This window comes from Balaenoptera physalus (genome assembly GCF_965194825.1).
Source record: "Balaenoptera physalus genome assembly, chromosome: 16".
Classification (NCBI taxonomy): Eukaryota; Metazoa; Chordata; class Mammalia; order Artiodactyla; family Balaenopteridae; genus Balaenoptera; species Balaenoptera physalus.
Window position 1 is genome coordinate 89,646,506 of NC_138898.1, and position 21,864 is coordinate 89,668,369.

Sequence of the window (21,864 nt, forward strand, 5' to 3'; positions counted from 1 at the left end):
TGTAAAGCACAGGGAACTATATTCAATATTCTGTAAATAACCTATAAGGGAAAAGAATCTGAAAAACAATATGTATGTATACATATATATCTATATCTGAATCACTGTGCCGTACACCTGAACCTAACACGACACTGTAAATCAACTATACTTCCAAAAAAAAGTTGAAGAAAAAATGGTGCTAGAATAACTGGATATCCATGTGGAAAAAAAATAAGCATCAACCCTTACACCAGACCACACACAATATTAACTCAGAATGGAACATATACCTAAATGTGAAAGCTCAAACAAAGCTCCTAGACGAATGCACAGGAAAAAAATATTTGCAACTTAGGGCATGCAATGATTTTTTCTTTTTTGAGATGTGTATTATAATTTCCAGTCAGAGAAATAGCAATGCAGTGAGATCTCATGGAGAATGGGGAGTTTTAGATACATAAATTTCATCAAACAGATAAGGAGGCAAATAATATACTGAGAGGCAGCAATGTACCAGGTCCTTTTTTTTTTGGCTATGCTGCGTGGCTTGCGGGATCTTAGTTCCCTGACCAGGGGTCAAACCTGCGCCCTCGCAGTGATAGCGCGGAGTCCTAACCACTGCACCACCAGGGAGTTTCCCATGCAATGTACCAGGTCCTTGCTGGCTGCACTTTACATCTGTGACATCATCCCAGCCTCACAGCACCCCTGCATGGTGGGAAGGATCGTCTCTGCTTTATAGAGAAGACACAAGAAAATGGAGTGACCTGCCCACATCATTTAACCATAAGACGTGAATCTGGAATATAAACCCAGTCTGTAGCCAAGTCCTATCACCATATCATGCTGCCGCCTTTGAGCTACCAATTTTTTTTCATTCAATAGTCAATCATTTATTAGCCAATAAATGGTCATAAAATGGGAGTGAATTTTAGATGTGAATTTCCTTTTATTTTTTATTTTTTTCCAAAAAAGACATACAGATGGCCAAGAGGCACATGAACAGATGCTCAACATCGCTAATTATTAGAGAAATCAATCAATAAGGTATCACCTCACACCAGTCAGAGTGGCCATCATCAAAAAGTGTAAAAATAATAAATGCTGGAGAGGGTGTGGAGAAAAGGGAACCCTCGTACACTGTTGGGAATGTAAATTGGTGCAGCCGCTATGGAAAACAGTATGGAGGTTCCTTAAAAAACTAAAAATAGAACTACTATATGATCCAGCAATCTCACTCCTGGACATACATCCGGAAAAGATGAAAACTCTAATTTGAAAAGATACACGCACCCCAATGTCCATAGCAGCACTATGTACAGTACCCAAGACATGGAAGCAACCTAACTGTCCATCAAGAAATGACTGGTTTAAGAAGATGTGGTATATATATACAGTGTAAATATTACTCAGCCATAAAGAGGAATGAAATAATGCCATTTGCAGTAACATAGATGGACCTAGAGATTATCATACTAAGTGAAGTTAAGTCAGACAGAGAAAGACAAATATTATATAACTTACATGTGGAATCTAAAAAAGAATACAGGGAGTTCCCTGGTGGCCAAATGGTTAGGATTCTGGGCTTTCACTGCTGTGGCCTGGGTTCAATCCTTGGTTGGGGAACTGAGATCCCACAAGCCAAACAAATTTATTTACAAAACAGAAACAGAGGGACTTCCCTGGTGGCGCAGTGGTTAAGAATCCACCTGCCAATGCAGGGGACATGGGTTCGAGCCCTGGTCCAGGAAGATCCCACATGCCGCAGAGCAGCTAAGCCCGTGTGCCACAACTACTGAGCCTGGGCCCTAGAGCCCATGAGCCACAACTACTGAGCCTGTGTGCCACAACTACTGAAGCCCACGCACCTAGAGCCCGTGCTCCGCAACAAGAGAAGCTACCGCAATGAGAAGCCCGCACACCTCAACGAAGAGTATCCCCCGCTCACCGCAACTAGAGAAAGCCTGTGTGCAGCAACAAAGACCCAACACAGCCAAAAACAAACAATAAATAAAATAAATAAATTTAAAAAAAAAACAACCCCAAAACCAGAAACAGACTCACAGACGTAGAAAACAAATTTATGGTTACCAAAGGGGAAGGGAGGTGGGTAGGGAAAAAAATTAAGAGTATGGGATTAACATATACACACTATTAAATATAAAATAGATAAGTAACAAGGATTTACTGTATAGCATGGGGAACTGTATTCAATAGCTTATAATAACCTATAATGGAAAAGAATCTGAAAATATATAAATATATATTTAACTGAATCACTTTGCTGTACACCTGAAAGTAACACAATATTGTAAATCAACTATACTTCAATTAAAAAACCAAGAATTTCTTAAATAGGATACAAAAAGCAAATTACAAAATTTTTTAAATTGATAAACTGGACTTTACAAGATGTTGAAAAACATCATTAAGTAAACAACAGGGCAAGTCACATAATTGGATTTTTTTTGTTTGCAATATCTGTAATACACATACCTTGCAAAGGACTTGTATCATATATATGTAGATAATAAGAAGATGAATGGCCAAATAAAAAATGGGCCAAATATTTGAAAGGACAATTCACAAAAGATGATACTGTTGGAAGACAATTCTCCATGGATTTCTTGTATGCTTGCACGGTACAGGCCTTCTGAGCCAAGAACACATTTCAACAGCAAGCCTGTATTGAAACCTAGAGCTAGAATATTCCACCAGAGAAATTTAGAGAAGTACCTTCCTAGAGGTGTCCCAGGGTCATCAAGATAAAATCTCCTTCCTCTCCTGGAAATATCTGCTTGCATCCCAGGGAGTGATTAATCTTCCTCTCCAGAGGGGAAGGCTAGCAGATATGCCAGAAATCCCATACGAGTGCAGAATCTCCCCATTTTAGGGTCCTGGGGTGCACCCCACTGCCTGTACAGGTGACATCTGGCCCTTCACGCATGGCGCTGTGGGGTTTCGGGTGTGGGAGAACACATGAGATGCCACTCTGTCTACTGTTTGTGCCATGAGTGATACATCAGTCATGTCTCTGACCCATGTCTACGGATATAAAATGGTATATGAGGGACCTCCCTGGTGGCACAGTGGTTAAGAATCCACCTGCCAATGCAGGGGACACGGGTTCGAGCCCTGGTCCGGGAAGATCCCATATGCTGCAGAGCAACTAAGCCTGTGCGCCACAACTACTGAGCCTGCGCTCTAGAGCCCGCAAGCCACAACTACTGAAGCCCACGTGCCACAACTACTGAAGCCCACGCACCTAGAGCCGGAGCTCCGCAACAAGAGAAGCCACCGCAATGAGAAGCCCGCGCACCTCGATGAAGAGTAGCCCCCGCTCGCCGCAACTAGAGCCTGCGTGCAGCAACGAAGACCCAACGCAGCCAAAAATAGAAAAACAAAAATATTTATTAAAAAAAAAAATGGTATATGAAATGGTGGCCAGCTAAGTCCTTAGCGCGCTGGTGGGGAAAAAGCCCAGGCCCTTCCCCGATTCTCATTAACCCTTTTGGTAATGAGGCTGGGGTCCTGACCTGGCCTCCTGGACAAGGCAGACGAGGGGCCCAAAGGCCAAGTAGTGGGACCTGAGGGAAGGTCATGGGAATCGGTACTTGACATGTTGGCCAAACTCCACGATCAGCCGGGCCGGGTGGGGTTCTCCACTCGGTCGCCTGCTAGTGGGGTGGTTTGCGGAGTAGGCTGTACGGTCGAAACAAGTAGCCCAGATGGTGCTTTTGGGTTTTGCTCTCTCCTCCAGGTGGGAGAAGAAAGGGTTCTGAGTCCCCAGAGCTGGCAGAGGGCTTGGGGTGGACTCGTGACGTTGGAATGTCGTTCACTGGACCACGAGGAGAGGTTGTCACGCTGCTGAGACCTGCGCGTCAATGTGACTCGCCTGCTGGCACAGACACACTGTCTCTGGGTCCCTCTCTGCAGCTTTCAGGATTCAGGGTGAGGCCGAGTCTCCCTGTCCCAGAGGAGGACTGAGCACGCTGGATGACTGTCTAAGTACGTTGGGAGGAAGGACCTCAAACGTCGATTTCCCCATTGGATACAGGTACCCAAGGGCCCATCCTACCTGGTCCTGCGGGGGATGGGACGCTGGGCGCAGCGGGGGGAGGGGTAAATGTACTGCGAGGGTTTATTTTGTGTGTCACCTTGGAGGCTGTTTTGGAGTGAGATAAACGTTTAAGTTGGTGAACTCAGAGTTAGCAGATTGCCCTCCACACTGTCGGGGCTGCATGCGGAGAGCCGGAGGGGGTGGGCTTCCCTGCCACTTGCTACCACTGATGATGGGTCAGGACTTTGCGCGGGGGCCCAGCACCCTGGCGACCTCTCTAGATACTGGTGGCCGAACAGGCATGAGGATCTTGCTAAACTGGAGCCTCCGGGCTCCATAGCGAGGCAGCCTCCACCAGGAGGTCCCTTTGGGGTTTTGGACTTGTTTCGACACAGCTGTTAGATAACATGACTTTCAAAAAGCAGGTACTAGCTTCCTACTGGGCTTTTGGTGAAACAGAGGCCTGGGGTCGTCTGCGTGACCTTCCCATTTTGGGGCAGTGGGTGTATTGGACTCTATGACGGACTGGTGAGAAGGGCCCAAGAGCCTTACGTGTCCGGTGGGCCTGGCGTCTTGGGGACTGTAGTCAACCTGGCCCCGGAGCAGCTCGGCTTTATGGGAGAAAGTGGCAAAGCATGAGTTACTGGCTCTTAAGGGTCCTTCCTTCACAAAAGTTCCCCTAAACGCGTGGGCCCGGCCGAGCTGACACCGGTGCCGTCTGCCCTGGCCGTCCAGCATGCAGGGCTGAGACCGGACAGCCTGCTCAGCGGGGGGGGAGTGCAGACCCTCAGACCAGGGAAGGTCAAGGACACCCCGCTTTGGGGCCATGAGGTGTGGAAACCGATCACGGCTGCTGACTGAGTGGACTGGCCACGGTCACGCACGTGGCGTGACAAGGGCGGGGTAAGGCCGTGGGTAACGAGCGCTGCAGTCACTGGATGCCTGCTCTGTCCTCTGAGGGGACCCAGGGGAAGCACGTGGCTGATGGGGCCCGAGACGTGTTTTCAATTTTTCACAAAGTCGCTACGGACATCCAGGCACATCCTTTCTTGTACACGAGACAGGTGGGGGCAGGTGGAGGTCCAGGGAGACAGAACTCTCGCGTCGGAGGGTGTGAGAATTTAAAATGTTTACGGAGGCTGGCAGATTGCCTTCCAAAGCAGGATACAAGTGACAAGTGTTCTCATTTCCCTCTGCTTTTAATACAGAGTTTAAAAAAATATTTTACTAAAATACAGAGCATCTGGCTTTGTTTATCATACTGTTTTTGCTTCAGAAGCTCTAGTTTTGTCTAGCACCTGAGGCTTTTCACTGGGAAACACATACGGGGCACCCACTCTCTGTTCTAGGTGTGAAAATACAGCCAGAAGCAAAACAAAGCCCCTTCCCCATGGCTGCAGCTTGGAGTGGAAGAGACCACAGCCCAGCCGACAAGCACACACAGAACAGGGTTAACAGGCAGGGGCTGCAGAGCAGGGGATGGGGAGTGGGCGGGGCCAGATGATAAGGAAAAGCCTCTCCAATGCGATGACATTTGAGCCGAGATCAGAATGAAGCAATCCGTATCAGGGGATCGATAAATGTTGACTAAGTGAATTGATGTTGTATATAAAAAATTTCCACTCACGGCACCGCTTGGCCAGGTCATACAACTGGCCCTAGGCTACTGCTGCTGATGAAGGACCACGCATGTGGACTGACCCCTGACCCCGACTGGCCCAAACTGAAGATGTTTGCAGGACCAGTGAATGACAGGACTCGTGTTAACCCACTGTGCACACACCTCTGGACTTGTTCTGTTTACAGTGGTAGCTGTCAATCTTTAGTTAGCACAACTACTAGGGTCCCCTCTACAATCGAAACCCTGCATTTCTGCTCAGCACTTTTCTTCAGGGACACATGCCCCTTTGTCTGCATTGGAATGGACTCGGCTTTGCATGTTTTGTCTAAGCTCTGATCATCTTATTCTTTGACGGCATCCACTCTGATCAAAATAAAATAAGTATATAAAGAATCAGAGATGTGAAAAGGCCGGTGAGGATAAGTTTAACTTTGGTTTATTTGCCGTCTATGGACTGTTGCTGATACCCCGGAAATGTGGCACCCAGGGACCCTTACACCTTTGGTGCCCTTACCCTGAAATTGTGCCATGAACAATGACAGCAGGTAGAAACTCACTCCCAGAGGCTTTAACGCAGTGGAAGGGCAGGGAAAAAAATCACTTTGAAATTCAGGAAGCAAGACGGAATTTACTTGCCCTAGCAGGTGAATTGCTGGAGATGTCTCCTGCCCTTTCGGCTGTCTAGGTTTCTAAGGAGGGTTATTTTGGCGCTGATCAAGTGTCCAGTGGGCTGCTCTGGACACTCAGTGAATGGAAATGTACGAAGGTAAGAGCTGAGCCATCGCTCAGCAGCTTTTGTTCAGGATGCTGACAATCACGGCTAACAGAATTAATGATGCAATTCAATAAAGACATAACATGTACAAAAAAATACTGTCTGATGCCTTGTATTCTTCCAAGTGGAATCCATATACGATACTACACTATAATGTAAATTACTACTGATGTATTATGTCATATATAAATACAATATAGTATAATATAGTATGATATTATTATGTCATAGGATGACTTGGTTGTCGGATCTCAGTCCTGGATCTCAATCCTTGGAGGTATAGCTTTCGATCACATTAAGCAGAAATTCAATTTGATTGTTGAAAGAGCTAGGATTCAATCCACCGCGACTTTCCCTGCTAATTAGTTTGGAACAGTGCTTCTTGAGTTTAATGTGCATATGAATCAGTGGGGATCCTGTTAAAATGCCGAGTCCGATTCAGAAATTCCAGGGCGGGACCTGGGAACCTGCATTTCTGACCAGCTCCCAGGGGATGCAGCCGCTGCTGGCCCGGTGGACCCCAGTCTGAGCAGCGGGGGTAGACAGTGGAGACACGGTCTGCCAGGCATGGGCCCCAGGGGTTAAGACGTCGCTCTCTGCAGACGGGTAGGGCCTGGGGCAGCCTGAATCTCTGGACTGGTTCCCTCTAGCCAAGAACAGCTTCATACTTTTACTCCAGTGGTTTTGGGTTTTTTTTCTACACTTACCAGTATGGGGTACGAACTAGCTTTGACTTTATAGACCCTGAACTATCTGTATCTGTTCAGATTCTTTAGATTTCTGGGGACGAAAACCCGCAATCCAAAATGACTTTGACAAAAAGGAGATGTATTGGTTCATGTACTGGGAAAGTCTAGGAAGAGTCCTGGCGTTAATGACTCAAATGATATCACCTGGACCCACTGTTTCCCTATATTCTCTGGTCCCACTCACCGCCAAGGAGAGGGGGGTTCCCTCATATTCTTGGACTCCTATTCTCCCTGACAGGCCGGAGAAGGCTGGGGCGCCTCCAGACCTCATGTCCCCTCAAGGTCAAATCCAGAATTCTTAGCTGTAATCTCACTGCATCCGACTGGCTCCTACTGGGTCACATGCTCACCCCTGCATTAATCACTACTGCCAGCGACTGAACTGCAGTCGAATTGTGTTTCCCCCAGAGATGCTACAGTGCTAACCCCAGCACCCATGATGGGACCTTATTTGGAAATAGCGTCTTTGCAGAGGATCAGGTTAAGATGACGTCATTAGGGCGGGCCCTAATCCACTATGATCTATATCCTCATTAAAAGAGGGCATTTGGACACAGGAACAGAAAGGCACACAGGGAGAAGGAAGAGATCGGGGTGATGCATCGACGAGCCACAGAACGCCGAAGACTGACGGCAAACCACCTGTCTCCGCGCAGAAAGGACCCTCCCTCGCAGCCTCGGAAGGAACCCACGCTGCCCGCACCTCGATCACGGACTTCTGGCCTCCAGAACTGGGAAACCACAAATTTCTGTTATTTCAGCTGCACAGTCATCACTTGGTGATGGCAGCCCTAGCAAACCAGCGCCCCAGGGTCACGCAGTGCCCATCTGTCTCTGTTTATGCTGTTCCCTCCCCCCAGCTCACCCCACCCATCACCCCGGGAATGCCCATCCTTCTCTCCTCTACAGACTGTCCTTCTCCAGTGATTCCCCGGTTTCAATCACCTGGGGCGGGGGGGTGGGGTTTGTAAACACATGTGTAGCTGGGCCCCATCCCCAGGGTTTCTGATTCAGCAGGTCTGGGCTGAAGCCCGAGAACCTGCATTTCTAAGTTCCCAGGTGATACTGAGGCTGATGGTCTGAGGACCCCCTGCTCTGATCCGTCCTGTTTCCAAGCCTCCCTGAGAGGCTCTAGATTTTCCCGTTCACTGCTTTGTATTGTTTTTTAGACTTTCCTGTTTTCCTCTCATCCCGGCCACACTTAAGCCTCGGGGAGTTCTGTGTGCCTCTCCTCGTTTAGGACACAATAGACACGCCAATCGCCAACTTGTGTCTAGACTTGGGGGGAAAAGGCAGAAAGCCTCCCTGATGTTCGTTAGTCACCAAAGGCCGCAGAAGTACCCTGTCGCTCACACCTTCTTTCAACTTTCCTAACATCGTCCGTGTTTGTGTACATCCCGATGTACCTCGCCACAGTCCCCAAGAACCCAGCCTAAGTTAAGACTTCAGAGAGTAACACTGCACACGCTTTTCTTGGAGGTTTAAAGCAAGGAGTTATTAGTGTGAATGCTGTTGCTACCCAGTAATTCGAGGGAAATGGAAATGCTCCTCGGCTGGTACCCATCCAGAGCTGCACACTTGGGGCCTCCTGCCTCTTGCTGCATGTCATCTCACTTGGAGGGGAAACGGACTCTAGTCTCCCCTCCGCCCCAAGGATGCTCCCTGTACACGCTGGGGAATCCCTTTGTGCCCCTACAACCAAGAGATGAGAAAAGCCATGCCTACATCAGCTTGGGGCGCGCCTTCCCCCCCACCCCCAAAGAACCTTCTAAGAGAATAAGGGCTTGGTCAGTTGAATAACTGGTTATGATTTCCTATAATGCACCCTTGCTGTGGTCTTTCCTGCCCACGGTTGTTGGGCATTGGCTTTGGCCAGTGGGATGACACAGGCAGGGATTCAAAGTGTGCTTGCAAGGTTGGGCATGTACTCTTGACCTTCTATCACTGACAAAAGAGGAGCTTCCCCTGAATAGCTTCTGCGTCTTTAACCTGGATCCAAAGTGAATCCACATGGCACAGACTAGAGTCTTAATCCTAGATGGGGAAGGGGGAAAGGCCAGCTAGACTCGTAGCCTGAAGCAGTAGAAACCCCCCAGATGAGCCCAGACTAGATCAACAAACACATGCAATTTTTTTTTTTTTTTTTGCCGCTGAGATTTTTGTGATTATTCCTTATGCAGGGATAGTTGACTGACGCAGAAGGCAACGACAATGGTGAGGAAGCTAGGGATGCAAAATACACTTTTCTCACCTCAAAGCTGCCCAGCCAGGCCCTGCTCCTGTATCAGAAATCACAGGTCCATGCATGGCTTTTTCAAACACCTGATTCACTTTTGTCTCCCTCGTTATGATTTGCAGAAAACGATGTCATTAAACAGCTTTAAAAACTCTTCCATTAGTAGAGGGGTGGGATTATAATCAACACTTTGGCAAGATTTCAAAGCTGAAGGAGAGTTGTGGGGTGGGTTCATTTATAATAAAATGAAATGACTTGAAGGTTTTAGTTTTCAATTATGAAAGTTCGAGTGCCAAAGTCTCAGCTGTGCAATTCAGTTCTTAGCTATTTTCACTAATATTTCCTCAGCCCTTGACATCTCAATACCCAGTCAGTCAACAGCCATAATGGAGTTCTTGTTACCTGCAGGGCTGTGTATGGAGCTGCTGGGAGAAGAGAAGAAAAACACTCTCCCACGCTTTGGGAATTTATAACTTAGAGTTATAATTAGTTATTTAGTGAGCCACTAAATAGATCAATTATTCATTTAAATGCTGAGAGAAATTTATCAACGCACTCTTTAGTAACTTTACTTTTGTAAGTTATTATAATCATTTGTGTTTACTTCAAATACTTTACAAAATATAAGAAACAAAGAAAAAAATAGATTGCCAGTAATCCTAACTTTCCTTAACATTTTGATCAATAACCTTTCAGACATTTTTTCAAGACACATGTATTTTCTTTTTTTAAAGATTTTTTTTTGATGTGGACCATTTTTTAAGTCTTTATTAAATTTGTTACAATATTGCTTCTGTTTTATGTTTTGGTTTTTTGGCCGTGAAGCATGTGGGATCTTAGCTCCCTGACCAGGGATCGAACCTACACCCTCTGCATTGGAAGGCGAAGGCTTAACCACTGGACCAGGAAAGTCCCAAGGCACGTGTATTTTCGTACATTTTTTTCACTTACTATTATGTGGCCATCTTTCCATGTCAGTGATTATTGAACTGCAGCGTAATTTTATAGCTGAAAAGTATTCTTTGCATGGCTGTGCCATGACTTGCTTAATCAATTTTCTATCAATAGTCTTTTAGGTTATTTTCTTGTTTTCTCTAATATAAAGAGTAATGCAGGGACTTCCCTGGTGGCGCAGTGGTTAAGAATCTGCCTGCCAATGCAGGGGACACAGGTTTGAACCCTGGTCCAGGAAGATCCCACATGCCGCAGAGCAACTAAGCCTGTGCGCCACAACTACTGAGCCTGTGCCCTAGAGCCCGTGCTCCACAACAAGAGAAGCCACTGCAATGAGAAGCCCGTGCACTGCAACGAAGACTAGCCTGTTTGCCACAACGAGAGAAAGCCCGTGCGCAGCAATGAAGACCCAACGCAGCTCCCCAAAAATAAAGAAAAAAAAATATGATGTAACATTAAAAAAAAGAGTAATGCAGTTAATAATATCATATATTCACCTATGTCCAACGGTCCCCTTTTGACCTTAAGACAGGTTCCTATGTGTGGAATTTTCAGGTTGAATGTATACTTTTTGAATAAAGCACTTGATACATTCAGGTAAACTGGCTTCCAGAGTTTCAATTTTAAATGTCTTCTCTAAAACTTTAATTATATTGATAAGATGATCATGTCACCATTGAAACATATACTGTATCTGAGTCTCCCTCTTGATGTTAAAGGCTATTATTTTCAAGTTTGTAAGTTGGTTCTAAAAGCTTGATGTCCTTGTGACTCAGTCAAAAACTTTGAATTTTGGTCCTTTCAACTCAATGTTCATTAGAGGGGAACATCTACACATGCAGGAAAAAAAAAAAAGAGACAGACGGTGCTACTGCATCTCTCCTGAGACTCAGCTCTCACATGCTCTGCGTACCTTACTCACCCCCTCCCAGCTCAGCACCCCTACATCAATAATTGCTTCCAACAAACCAGTACCGATCTCCAGTCACTAGACACCGCCCAACGGCTGGGAAATTCCACAGGTTGGAAATTGGCAGCTTCTAGGCGGGACCAATACATCTGCTCACATAGTCCCCACTGTTCCCCAATGATTAAGCCTGGTTGCTTCATTTACTTTCCCTTCCTTGTTTCTATGGCCCTATTGGAGCAGGACCCTGTGGGGCTCTCGGGCACAAAAGCCTTTCTGTGTCCCCCGTTTCTTGTTTTTAGGAAAGAAGCTTCATTCAGCCTCCAGGACCTTCCCTGAGTTCCGAAGGGCAGGTTCAAACAGTGGCTAATCAGGGAAGGGAGGGGATGCGGAGACAAGGAAGGAGCAGTGGAGCAACAATAGTGCAGCCCGGGGGCAGGGTCCTGTTCCCCTCAAGGGACACACATAATATCTCTGAGCTGTTCTGCAGAGACTGAAACCCCCAGCAGGTGGAAGAAGTTAACTGCATGCTGCCCACAAGCACGGAGACCCCAGCCCAGCTGGAACCAGAAGGTTGATGATGCCGACTCCCAATTACCTCACCACCGACCAATCAGAAGAATGTCCACGAGCTGACCACGCCCTCCTCCTTGAACCATTTCTATAAAACTCCTCACTGCCCCCTCCAGGTCGGGACACACAGTTTTGAGTGGTTAGGCTGCTATGGCCCCCTTTGCCTGGCAAAGCAATGAAGCTATTCTCTTCTACTTCACCCCAAACTCTGTCTCTGAGATTCAGTTCGGTACTGGTGTATGGAGGCCAAATTCTGGCTACACTATCTATGAATTTTGTTCTAAATCTCTTCTGTTCTGGTTTAGAAGAAAAGGGTCTTACATGCAAATAAGGAACTTGTGAAGTGACCTCACGTGAACTCTATTTCACAGAGCTTTGTAGAACGAATGGACCTGGGAAGGGGGCACTTTCTGCCCTGATGGGGGGTGCGCTTCCCACTGGCTCGCTTGGTTCTTTTGTCTGTGGGTCCCCTTCTGCCTCTGGTCCCCAAGTCCCATGTCTGACCTCATGGAAAATGAAGGCAACTAAAACAAGTCAAAATATAGGAAAAGGAAAGAGATTGAGCTGCGGTCTCCACGCTTTGTGTGACAAATGGGCTCCCCTGGTCCTTCCAATGGTGCACATGAAGCTGGCTCTTCCCCAGCCGCCCCTATGATTCCATCTGGGAAGCCAGAGGGCAGGCTGGGGCAGGAAGTGAACCCCTTCCTTCAATCTAAGCAGTGTCTGCAGAAGTCAGGGATTTTATAATATGCTCTGGGAGAGGGGAGACGTTGCTATGACCCCAACTATTCTCTTCTACCCCCGTCTCTTGTTTTTAAGAGGTACATCTAAAGCAAAAGGCACGCAGAGGTCAAAAATAAAAGGATGGAGTAAAAGACCCATCAGTAATATACTACCCCAAAGACCGCTGCTCTTACGTATTAGATAAATTAGTCTTTAAGACATAAAGCGTGATAAGGCATGGCGCTGGTCTCTGCAAAATGGTAAGAGGTTCCATTTGGTGAGAAGACATGGCTGTTCTAATCATGAATGCACCCAACAAAATAGCCCTATACGGAGGAAGCTAAAAATGGTTAGAACTGCAGGGGAAATGGATAAATCCACCCCTACAGTTGTTTTAGTTATCGATAAGGTAATCACACAAAAAATGAACAAGGATTTGGGAGATCTGCACAAATCACATTGTCTGAGTGGACCCACGTGGAATCCTGCATTCAGTGCTAAAGGTGGACAGGACCCTCGGGCACCCACCAGTGTTAGCGGCGTCATTACCAGGCCACACAGCGTCCTCTGTAAATCTCACAGGATAGTTTACATACAGCCCTTGTTCTCTGATCACATATTATTAAGTTAGAAGCTAATGTGAAAAGACAATCAAAAAATGCTCAGTAGTTGGGAATTTTAAAGCATGCTGCTAAACAATTTGTGGGTTAGAGAAGAAATCTTAAAAAGCCGAAAGTTGATTCTTAAAAAAAAAAAAACCCAAACCAAACAAACCCATATAGACAAAGTTCTAGCAAGACCGATCGAGGAAAAAGAGAGAAGGCCCAGATAAATAATGTTATAAAGGAAGAAAGAATCATACTTATGGATAAGGTTGAGATTTAAAAGATAAGAGAACACTATTACCAAATACAGTTGATTTTTGTTACTCCTGGTATCTGTGTTTTATAAAGTCACCACAAACTCTGAATTAATGAATGGTTGCTCCCAGGAAGTTTGGGGTTAAGTTCCCGCCAGCCTCTGGTCCCAGCATTTTCATCAACGGATCAGTACATAACTTTTATGTGTGTTTCTGTTAAAAGACACCTTATTTTATATTGTTGATTCATTAATATTGAACTCACAGCCAACCGCGCTGCAACTTAGGCATTCATGAAGCTCATCTAACACACATGTTTTCTCTGAAACGCACATCACAGCCTTTACGCCCTTAGGAACCCTAGACCACACTTCAGCACCATGCTTAGGGGGTACTTTCAACAGCAAGAGCATAAAAATGCAAAACGTGGCATAAATAGACCGCAGGAAGACTGCTTGTTTACAGCACAAGAACTGAAACACGAGGGCAAGGGGTCGCATCGGGTGTATCAAGTTTTTCTCTGCTTTGCACAGCAGCCCTGCAAGTGCTGATTTGGGGATTACCAATAAGGTTTAGGGTGAAGGCGCATTCGGAATTATGGAACCCGCGAATAAAAAGCATCAATTGCAGGTGCCGATGACTTTTTTTTTTTAAGACTTGATTTTTTTAAAAAGCAGTTTTAGGTTTATAACAAAATTGAGGGGTAGGTGCGCAGATTTCCCATGTCCCCTACCCCTCACACAGCCTCCCCCATTATCAACATCCCCACCAGAATGGTCCATTTTTTACCAAGGATGAACCTACGTTGACACATGATCATCACCCAAAGACCACAGTTCACATTACTGTTCACTCTGGGTGCTGTACATTCTATGGGTTTGGACAAATGTGTAATGACATATATACACCATTATAATGTCATAAAGAGTATTTTCACTGCCCTAAAAATCCTCTGCACTCCGTTTATTCATCTCTCCCTCACCCTACAAACCACTGCTTTTTTACTGTTTCCATAGTTTTGCCTTTTCCAGAATGTCATATAGTTGGAATCACACAGTATGTCCTCTTTTCATGAGTTGATAACTCATTTCTTTTTAGCACTGAGTAACATTCCATTGTCAGGATGGACCACAATTTATTTATCCACTCACCTACTGAAGGATATCCTGGTTACGTCCAAGTTATGAATAAAGCTGTTATAAACATCCACGTGCAGGTTTTTGTGTGTACAGACGTTTTCCACTCCTTTTGTTTGCAAACCAGGTTCATTTTGCCTGATGCGCAGCAAGCCACAACGCTGAGAAGCCTAGGTTTGCAGCAAAGTTCACCTGACACTCGCATATGCCTAACTGCAGGGTGGGTGGCCCTATCCAGTCTTAACCAGCTCAGCTCGAATTAGACACAGCTGACTCCAAGTTCCTGGAAAACAACTCGGGCAGACACCTTGTTGTTTAGGCTTCGTGCGGCTTGGAGGACGTGCAAGTCTTTTGCAACAACAATTAAAACGACCTTGATTAGTGAAGGCAGGTTACAGGTGAAATGGATTTAACTAAAGCTCACCCACGGTTTCACTTTGGGTAAAACCAAGAAGCGCCATTGCTGGATCCCATGGTACTATGGTAAAAGTATAGTTAAATTTTGTGAGAAGTCATCACACTGTCTTCCAAAGTGGCTGCACCATTTTGCATTCCCTCCAGCAATGAATGAGAGGACCTACATCCTCACCAGCATTCGGTGTTGTCAGTGTTCAGGACTTTGTCTGTCCTAATAGGTGTGTAGTGGTATCTCACTGTTTTAATGTGCATTTCTCTAATGACATATAATGTGGAGCATCTTCTATACTATTATTTGACATCTGTATATCCTCTTTGGTGAGGCGTCTGTTAATATCTTCGGCCATGGTCCACTCTTATAGAGACAAAGTGAAGCACAGAGCTGAGATGATCTGAAGATGCTAATCTAATTACTGGAATCAGCTAGAACGTAAACTCAATGAGGCCATCAACTTGTGTTTCTAATCACTGCTAAATTTCTAGCACGAGAAAGGTGCCTAGCACATGACAGAAGTCCTGTGTTTGCTGAGTGAATCATCAAATAAGACATTCGTATGGATGTGTTCAAGAGTCAGCAAATGTGGTCTCTGGGCCAGTGAGGCCCTCAGCCCATTATTATAAATAAAGTTTTGTTGGGACACAGACACACCTGTTTATTTACATATTGTCTAAGGCTGCTTTTGCATTATAATGGCAGAGTTAAGCAGCTTCAAATGAAACCATCTGGCCTGAAAAGCTGAAAACCATTTACTCTGTGGCCCTTGACAGAAAAGGTTTATCCAGCTCTGGATCAGGCTGTCAGTTTACCAGTTGCCCAGAGGAGGGCAGCACTTCGGAGCAGGGAAGGACATCCTTTGATTCCTCAGCACTACCTTTTCATTCAGCATTTTCTTAGTCACACATTGTACTGAGGCTTCAAATTTTATGGATGGCTGGGGAGCCAGTGTCTCCCTTCCTCTGTTCAGTCTGGTGGGGTAGAAAGGTATGTAAACACAGGTGCATAATCCTCACACGCCACTCCAAAGTTCAAAAGTTCTTCAAAACCTGACCTGACCTGATGAGAGGCTATTTATAATCATTATTTTCCCCGCTCAGTCTGAATATTCATGTGCTTTCCCTCAGAAATATTAATGGGTTTGATTACAGGTTGCCGTCCCTGGATCCTTCTGTGTCTTTAATGTAATAGAGGGCTTCCCTGGTGGCGCAGTGGTTGAGAATCTGCCTGCCAATGCAGGGGACACGGGTTCGAGCCCTGGTCTGGGAAGATCCCACATGCCGCGGAGCAGCTGGGCCTGTGAGCCACAACTACTGAGCCTGCGCGTCTGGAGCCTGTGCTCCGCAACAAGAGAGGCCGCGATAGTGAGAGGCCCGCGCACCATGATGAAGAGTGGCCCCCACTTGCCGCAACTAGAGAAAGCCCTCGCACAGAAACGAAGACCCAGCACAGCCATAAATAAATAAATAAATAAAATTAAAATAAAGGAATTCCTTTAAAAAAAATGCAAAAAAAAAAAAGTAATAGAAAGCCTCGGCCGTGCATTCTTTGGAAAGCTGCAAAGTTCTCAGTGCGAAAGCACGTACGGCCCCAGGGGTGTTGGATGAGGCGTGTTGGCCTCTAATGGTGATAGGACACGATGCAGCTACAGTTCAGCCTACAAGCAGAGTGCTCGACTTTGGGCGGGGGAAGGTGAAGGGCTGGGGGACTCAGGCGGGCAGCGCTTCGTGGGTATCTGGTAGCAAAGCCGGGGCCACGGACATCCATGAGGCACTCGGGGCAGTCTGGGGAGACAGAAAGGAATGACGGGAGAGTTCTGCTGAAAGCAAATTTCTAATTTTTCCCAGGACGGACTCCACCTGAGGCTCCTTCTGCTACAAGTGGAACTCATTCACCTCCAAGCAAAACTGTGCCATAGGGAATTCCCTGGTGGTCCAGTGGTTAGCGCTCTGTGCTTCCACTGCAGGGGGCACAGGTTCGATCCCTGGTCGGGGGAGCTAAGATCCCACATAACACGTGGCCAAAAAAAATAAACTGTGCCATATCTAGTCTCTTGGTTTTCTGTCTGCCCCTCTTCCCCCCGTCCTCCTCTTTCTCACAGATGCTCCCTCTCCCAGGTAACGCGTAGTCTCAAGTTGGGGAAACTCCCTGTCCACGCTTCAGAACTGGTCCTGATGAGGACAGGTAGGAGGATGGAGAGCTCCCCGCCCCTTGCATCTGGTGTCACTAGCTCAGGAGTCAAAACCAGGCTGTGCTGACTGGGGGGTGCAGGTCCAGTCGTTAAGGAACTGTTGACCGAAACTGCTGCCTTGGGCAGGCACGGTGACAACCACTTGCATGAGCTGTCTCACAACAGGACGTCCTGATAAGGAACGTGGTGCTGCCCCCGAAAACTACCCAGGAGAGTTCGGGAGGGGCCGAAGGAGGGAGGATACGCCAGCCCATAATATATCCTACCAACCTCCCAGAATCCTCCACGCTGGGATCCATCTTGGCGGACGGATGCGTGTGCCACCGGAAGGACCCTGAGTCAGGCCAAACATGGGCCACGCAGGATGACTGGCCAGAGATAACCTGGAAACTAACCCCGTTAGCATAAAACCCGAGGCTGCGAGCCACGTGGCAGAGCAGATCTCCTGGGTTCCCTCACCCTGCTGCTCTCCCCCCGGCCGCCCCTTCCCAATAAAGTCTTTTGCTTTGTGAGCACGTGTGTCTCCTCGGACAATTCATTTCCGAGTGTTAGACAAGAGCCCGCTCTCGGGCCCTGGAAGGGGTCCCTCTTCCTGCAACACTTGTCTGATTTTGAGCTGCAAGGGAGGCTGGGAAAGTGAGTGTCTGGCATCTTCAGCCCTGGTCTCGAGAGCTGTCACTTCCACACCCCCCTGCCCCAAACACACACCAAGAAGGGACCCTTGACCGGAAAACAAAACGGAAGTAGAAAACCAATGAGATCATGGAAATTCCTAAATCGTCTATCATTTGGTTTTAGTTTTTTTCCCTTCTCATGGATGCCAATCTTTGCTTCCCGCCCTTCTCTTCTCACTTGAAATCAAATTATGCTTTCAAAAACTAGTCATTTTTTATGGACCGATGGAATGACTTCATTGGCTGAAAGAACTTTCTGCTAACTGCCTTTAATTGATTTTTCCCTTTATATCAAAGGTGCTTATATTCAGTCCTGGATCCGCTCCAAATTAAGTGATTATATGTTGTTGCTGCCACACTCTCTCTAATTTCTTCCGAGTAAATGGAGTATTCACATCCCTGCCGAAAAGTAATAACCCATTCACAGAGGGAGCATCTGCCATGGTGGGTGATTGGTTTCCTGGGGAGAGGTGAATTTTCTCTGGCAGGCAACCCCCTTAGAATTCTTACAAAAAGAGCTAAACGAAAAGGAAAAGGTAGAAAAAAATAAGGGAAACAGTTGGTCTCCACGATGACAAATTAAGAAGAATGGTGACTGTGATTGAGTTGCTTTTCTCATCTTTGGATTTGAGTCATTAAAACGTGGGAGAGACTGAACACCTTTTCTGTGTGGAGCACTTCTGCAGAAGCTTTTAGGAAAGATCTCTGCGGCTTAGGGAAGAGGACAACACAGGGGAGAGGCACGGCTCGGCGAAGACACAGGCAGCGATGAGAAAAGGCAGGATTGGGTCTAATTCTGATGTCTCAAGTGGCTAACATCAGGTCTCTGCACCCGTGCCAATTTTCCTACTTTCTGTACGAATAGCTTCTTGTGACATACAAACCCTTTGCAAATTCAGTTTCTGGGGCACCCTGAAAAGCAGTGACACAAGTTGCAATCATGAAGTGGAATCTAGTTGGAATAAACTGCCCGGGCGTGAAGGTGAATTAGCTGCAGAGGCGCTGGCGGGCGGGGCGGCTGGATTTGGTGATTGCCATCTGCTCAATTATCAGGGCGATAATTACTTGAGACGACCTTTCCGCCCATCCCTAGGCTGGTACAGAAGGGTAAATATATTCCCCAATCCATTAACTGTGTGTATGTGTGTGTGTGTGTTTAATGTTTGTGTCTTTGTTCAGTGTGAATGAAGGGAATTCAGAACAAATTGAGGTGGGGGTGTTTAGGAAACACACAACTTTTCCCAGATGTGATGACTTTGATAAATGGGATGCAGGAGAAAAGAACCCAGGAAGGCATTGCAGAAGGAAGGGAGGGAGGGGAGGGGAGGGAGGGGAGGGAGGGGAAGGGAGGGAGGGGAGGGAGGGGAGGGGAGGGGAGGGAGAGGAGGGGAGGGGAGGGGGAGGGGGAGGGAAGGGAGGGGGAGGGGTGGAGGGGATGGAGGGGAGGGAGGGAGGAGACGGAGGGCAGGGGAGGGAGGGGAAGGGAGGGAGGGGAGGGAAGGGAAGGAGGGGGGAGGGGAGGGAGGGGAGGGGAGGGTGGAGGGGAGGGTGGAGGGGAGGGAGGGGAGGGGAGGGAGGGAGGGAGGCAGGGAGGGAGGTAGGGTCTCTCCGGTTTAGCAAGGCCAACTTCTTCTCTTTTTGTTGGTTTGCCTCATTGCTTTTGCTTTTAGAAATCAAAACAGAAAATTCTGTGAACGCCCACATGTGAATCTAGCAAGACTTGACCTGCTGTGTCTGGGGCTGGGGTGAGGGAGGGGGGCTGAAGCCCCCTAATGTGGTCCCCTCCCTGCTCATCTCCATTCATTCACTCAATCACGTGTTTATTCCTTATCTATTTATTGAGCATCTACTATGTGCTAGGCCCTGTGCAATGTGCCGGGGAAACAGTGGTGAGCAAGCAAGCAGACATGATCCCCTTGAAGTTTCCAGTTTGGAGGAGGAGACAGATAAGGATGTAACCATGAGTCTGCATCGTATCATTACAGATTGTGAACAGGGCTACGAAGGAAACAGAATTTGGTGAAACAGACCAACAAAACGAAAATACCTTACATAGTTGCTCAGGGCAGATCTCTCAAGCCAAGACCTGGAGGATGAGAAGGAGCCCATTCTATAAAGAACAGATTGTTCTGAGCAGGAGAAAAGGCCAGTGCAAAGGTCCTGAGGCAGGTCACTGCTGGATGTGTTCTAAAAGCTGAAGACAAGCAAATATGGCCACAGTGACGTTTCTTAAGTGCTGGATTCATCTGGAGCTCATTTCTTCTGTGGTTGTAAGTTTCCTGAGCATAAGGGTTGGGTCAAGTAATTTTTTGGAATTTCTCAAATAATTTGCCATAGCAGGGAGAACACAAGGTGGCGATGAGGAAATGTTCGTGGAAGGGAATTGTCAACACCTTCTCAGAAACTCGAGGCCATGACTTGGAAGGCTGCCAGGCCCACCTTTGGCTTTTCCCGTGGGTGAATGATTTTTCTTGTTTAAGTGTTGGAAAGAGAAAGAAATCAAGTTAATAACCCCGCAGGAGCATGCCCCAGGCCTTATGGTTTATAAAGATTTAACATCACCCGTTTATAACGACTTCATTAATTTATGAGGTTACAGTACCCTTAGTTACCTAAAACCCTTTTAGGAACATTGTAGGATGTAAATAAATAAATAAATAATTACAATGATAATGTCTTCTGAATCCGAGGCCTGTGAAAATAAAGCATCCGCTGTCGCAGGCTATTTGCTAGGCTGACTGCAAACTGCTGCTTCGTTGTTAGTAAATTCGATCACGGAAAACTTTGGAGGTGTCAGAAATCAAACACCGCGCTGGGTGGAGGATTTCATTTAACTAATGACATCATGTACCATGGTGGTGAAGTGATTGATAAATACACTATATAAACGGTTGCCAGAGACGGATCTGACGCAACGTTAAAGGTGGGGTCTCAGAGGCAGACACATCTGTCCCGCTCGCTGCTCTGTCACCCTCGGCTGTTTGAATTGAGGAAATCACTTAATATCCCCAGGCTCAGTTTCTTCGTCCATAAGGGGACGATTACAGTATTACCGCCTCCTGGATTGCTGTGGCCTTTATATGGCTTAATGGGGCCTGTTGGCTAAGTCTGACTCTCTACCCATACAGCCTGTGAGCTAAAAATGACTTTTATATTTTTATTATTTATTTATTAATTATTATTTTAAAATTTTTGGGCTGTGCCGCACAGCATGCAGGATCTTAGTTCCCCGACCAGGGATCGAACCCGCATTCCCTGCATTGGAAGCATGGAGTCTTAACCACTGGACCGCCAGGGAAGTCCCTACCTTTTTAAATGATTGCTAAAAAAAATAAATAAATAAACACCAAAGAACCAAACAGAATAATATTTCAGGGCACATAAAATTATGTGAAAATCAGATTTTGATGTCCATAAATGTATCATTGGTTTATATATCATCTCTGGCTACTTTCAGGCTACACAGCAGAGATGCGTATTTGGACAGAGACGACATGGTGGCCAGCAAAGCCTAAACTATTTTTTATCAAACCCAGTGGTCCTGTCATTTGAAGTTTCTAAGCAGCATCTTGCTACCACATAAGCTGGATTTCTATTGACAAATCTCTTTTCGTGCCACTCAAAGCTATAACAAATGTTAATGTACAAATCATGTTGTGAATGTTTAATTACCATCAACACAATAAAGGGTAAGAATCACACCAGGAAAAAAAGTAAACTTGAGAAAAATATATGTATGTTCTCTAACTATGGATTTAAATAGAAATATAAATGTGAATTCCAAATAATTTTTATGGGTTCATTAAATCAAGTTCAGTAGGACTTCTGCTTTTCAGTGGTTGCTTACTAAATGTATATCCTGTTAATATAACCACATCTTCCCCTGAATAAATCAAAATGAAACTTTTCATTGCATCAGGACCTACCTTTCTTTCTCACCCATCCTAAGCACTCTTTTTGCTACATCATTTAGCACTTATCTGTTCTGTAGATGCTGGAATGTTATCTAGAA

The 21,864-nt window shown here is 46.3% G+C and overlaps 2 protein-coding genes across 5 annotated transcripts in view; one reads left to right on the forward strand and one right to left on the reverse strand.

The window, feature by feature from the left end:
* LOC309644876 (uncharacterized protein) overlaps nt 1-21,864 on the forward strand; it is a 140,822-nt gene that overhangs the window by 101,539 nt on the left and 17,419 nt on the right. The window contains exon 5 of one of the 4 annotated variants that reach the window (XR_014254643.1): nt 9,368-10,362. The exons of the other annotated variants lie outside the window; for them this stretch is intronic. The gene's annotated coding sequence lies outside the window, so the exon portion shown is untranslated. Of the gene's footprint in view, nt 1-9,367; nt 10,363-21,864 lie in introns of those variants that run through there. 4 annotated transcript variants of the gene reach the window in all.
* The window catches only part of SDK1 (sidekick cell adhesion molecule 1), a 1,005,745-nt gene that overhangs the window by 58,658 nt on the left and 925,223 nt on the right, over nt 1-21,864 (reverse strand). The gene's annotated exons all lie outside the window — the stretch shown is intronic.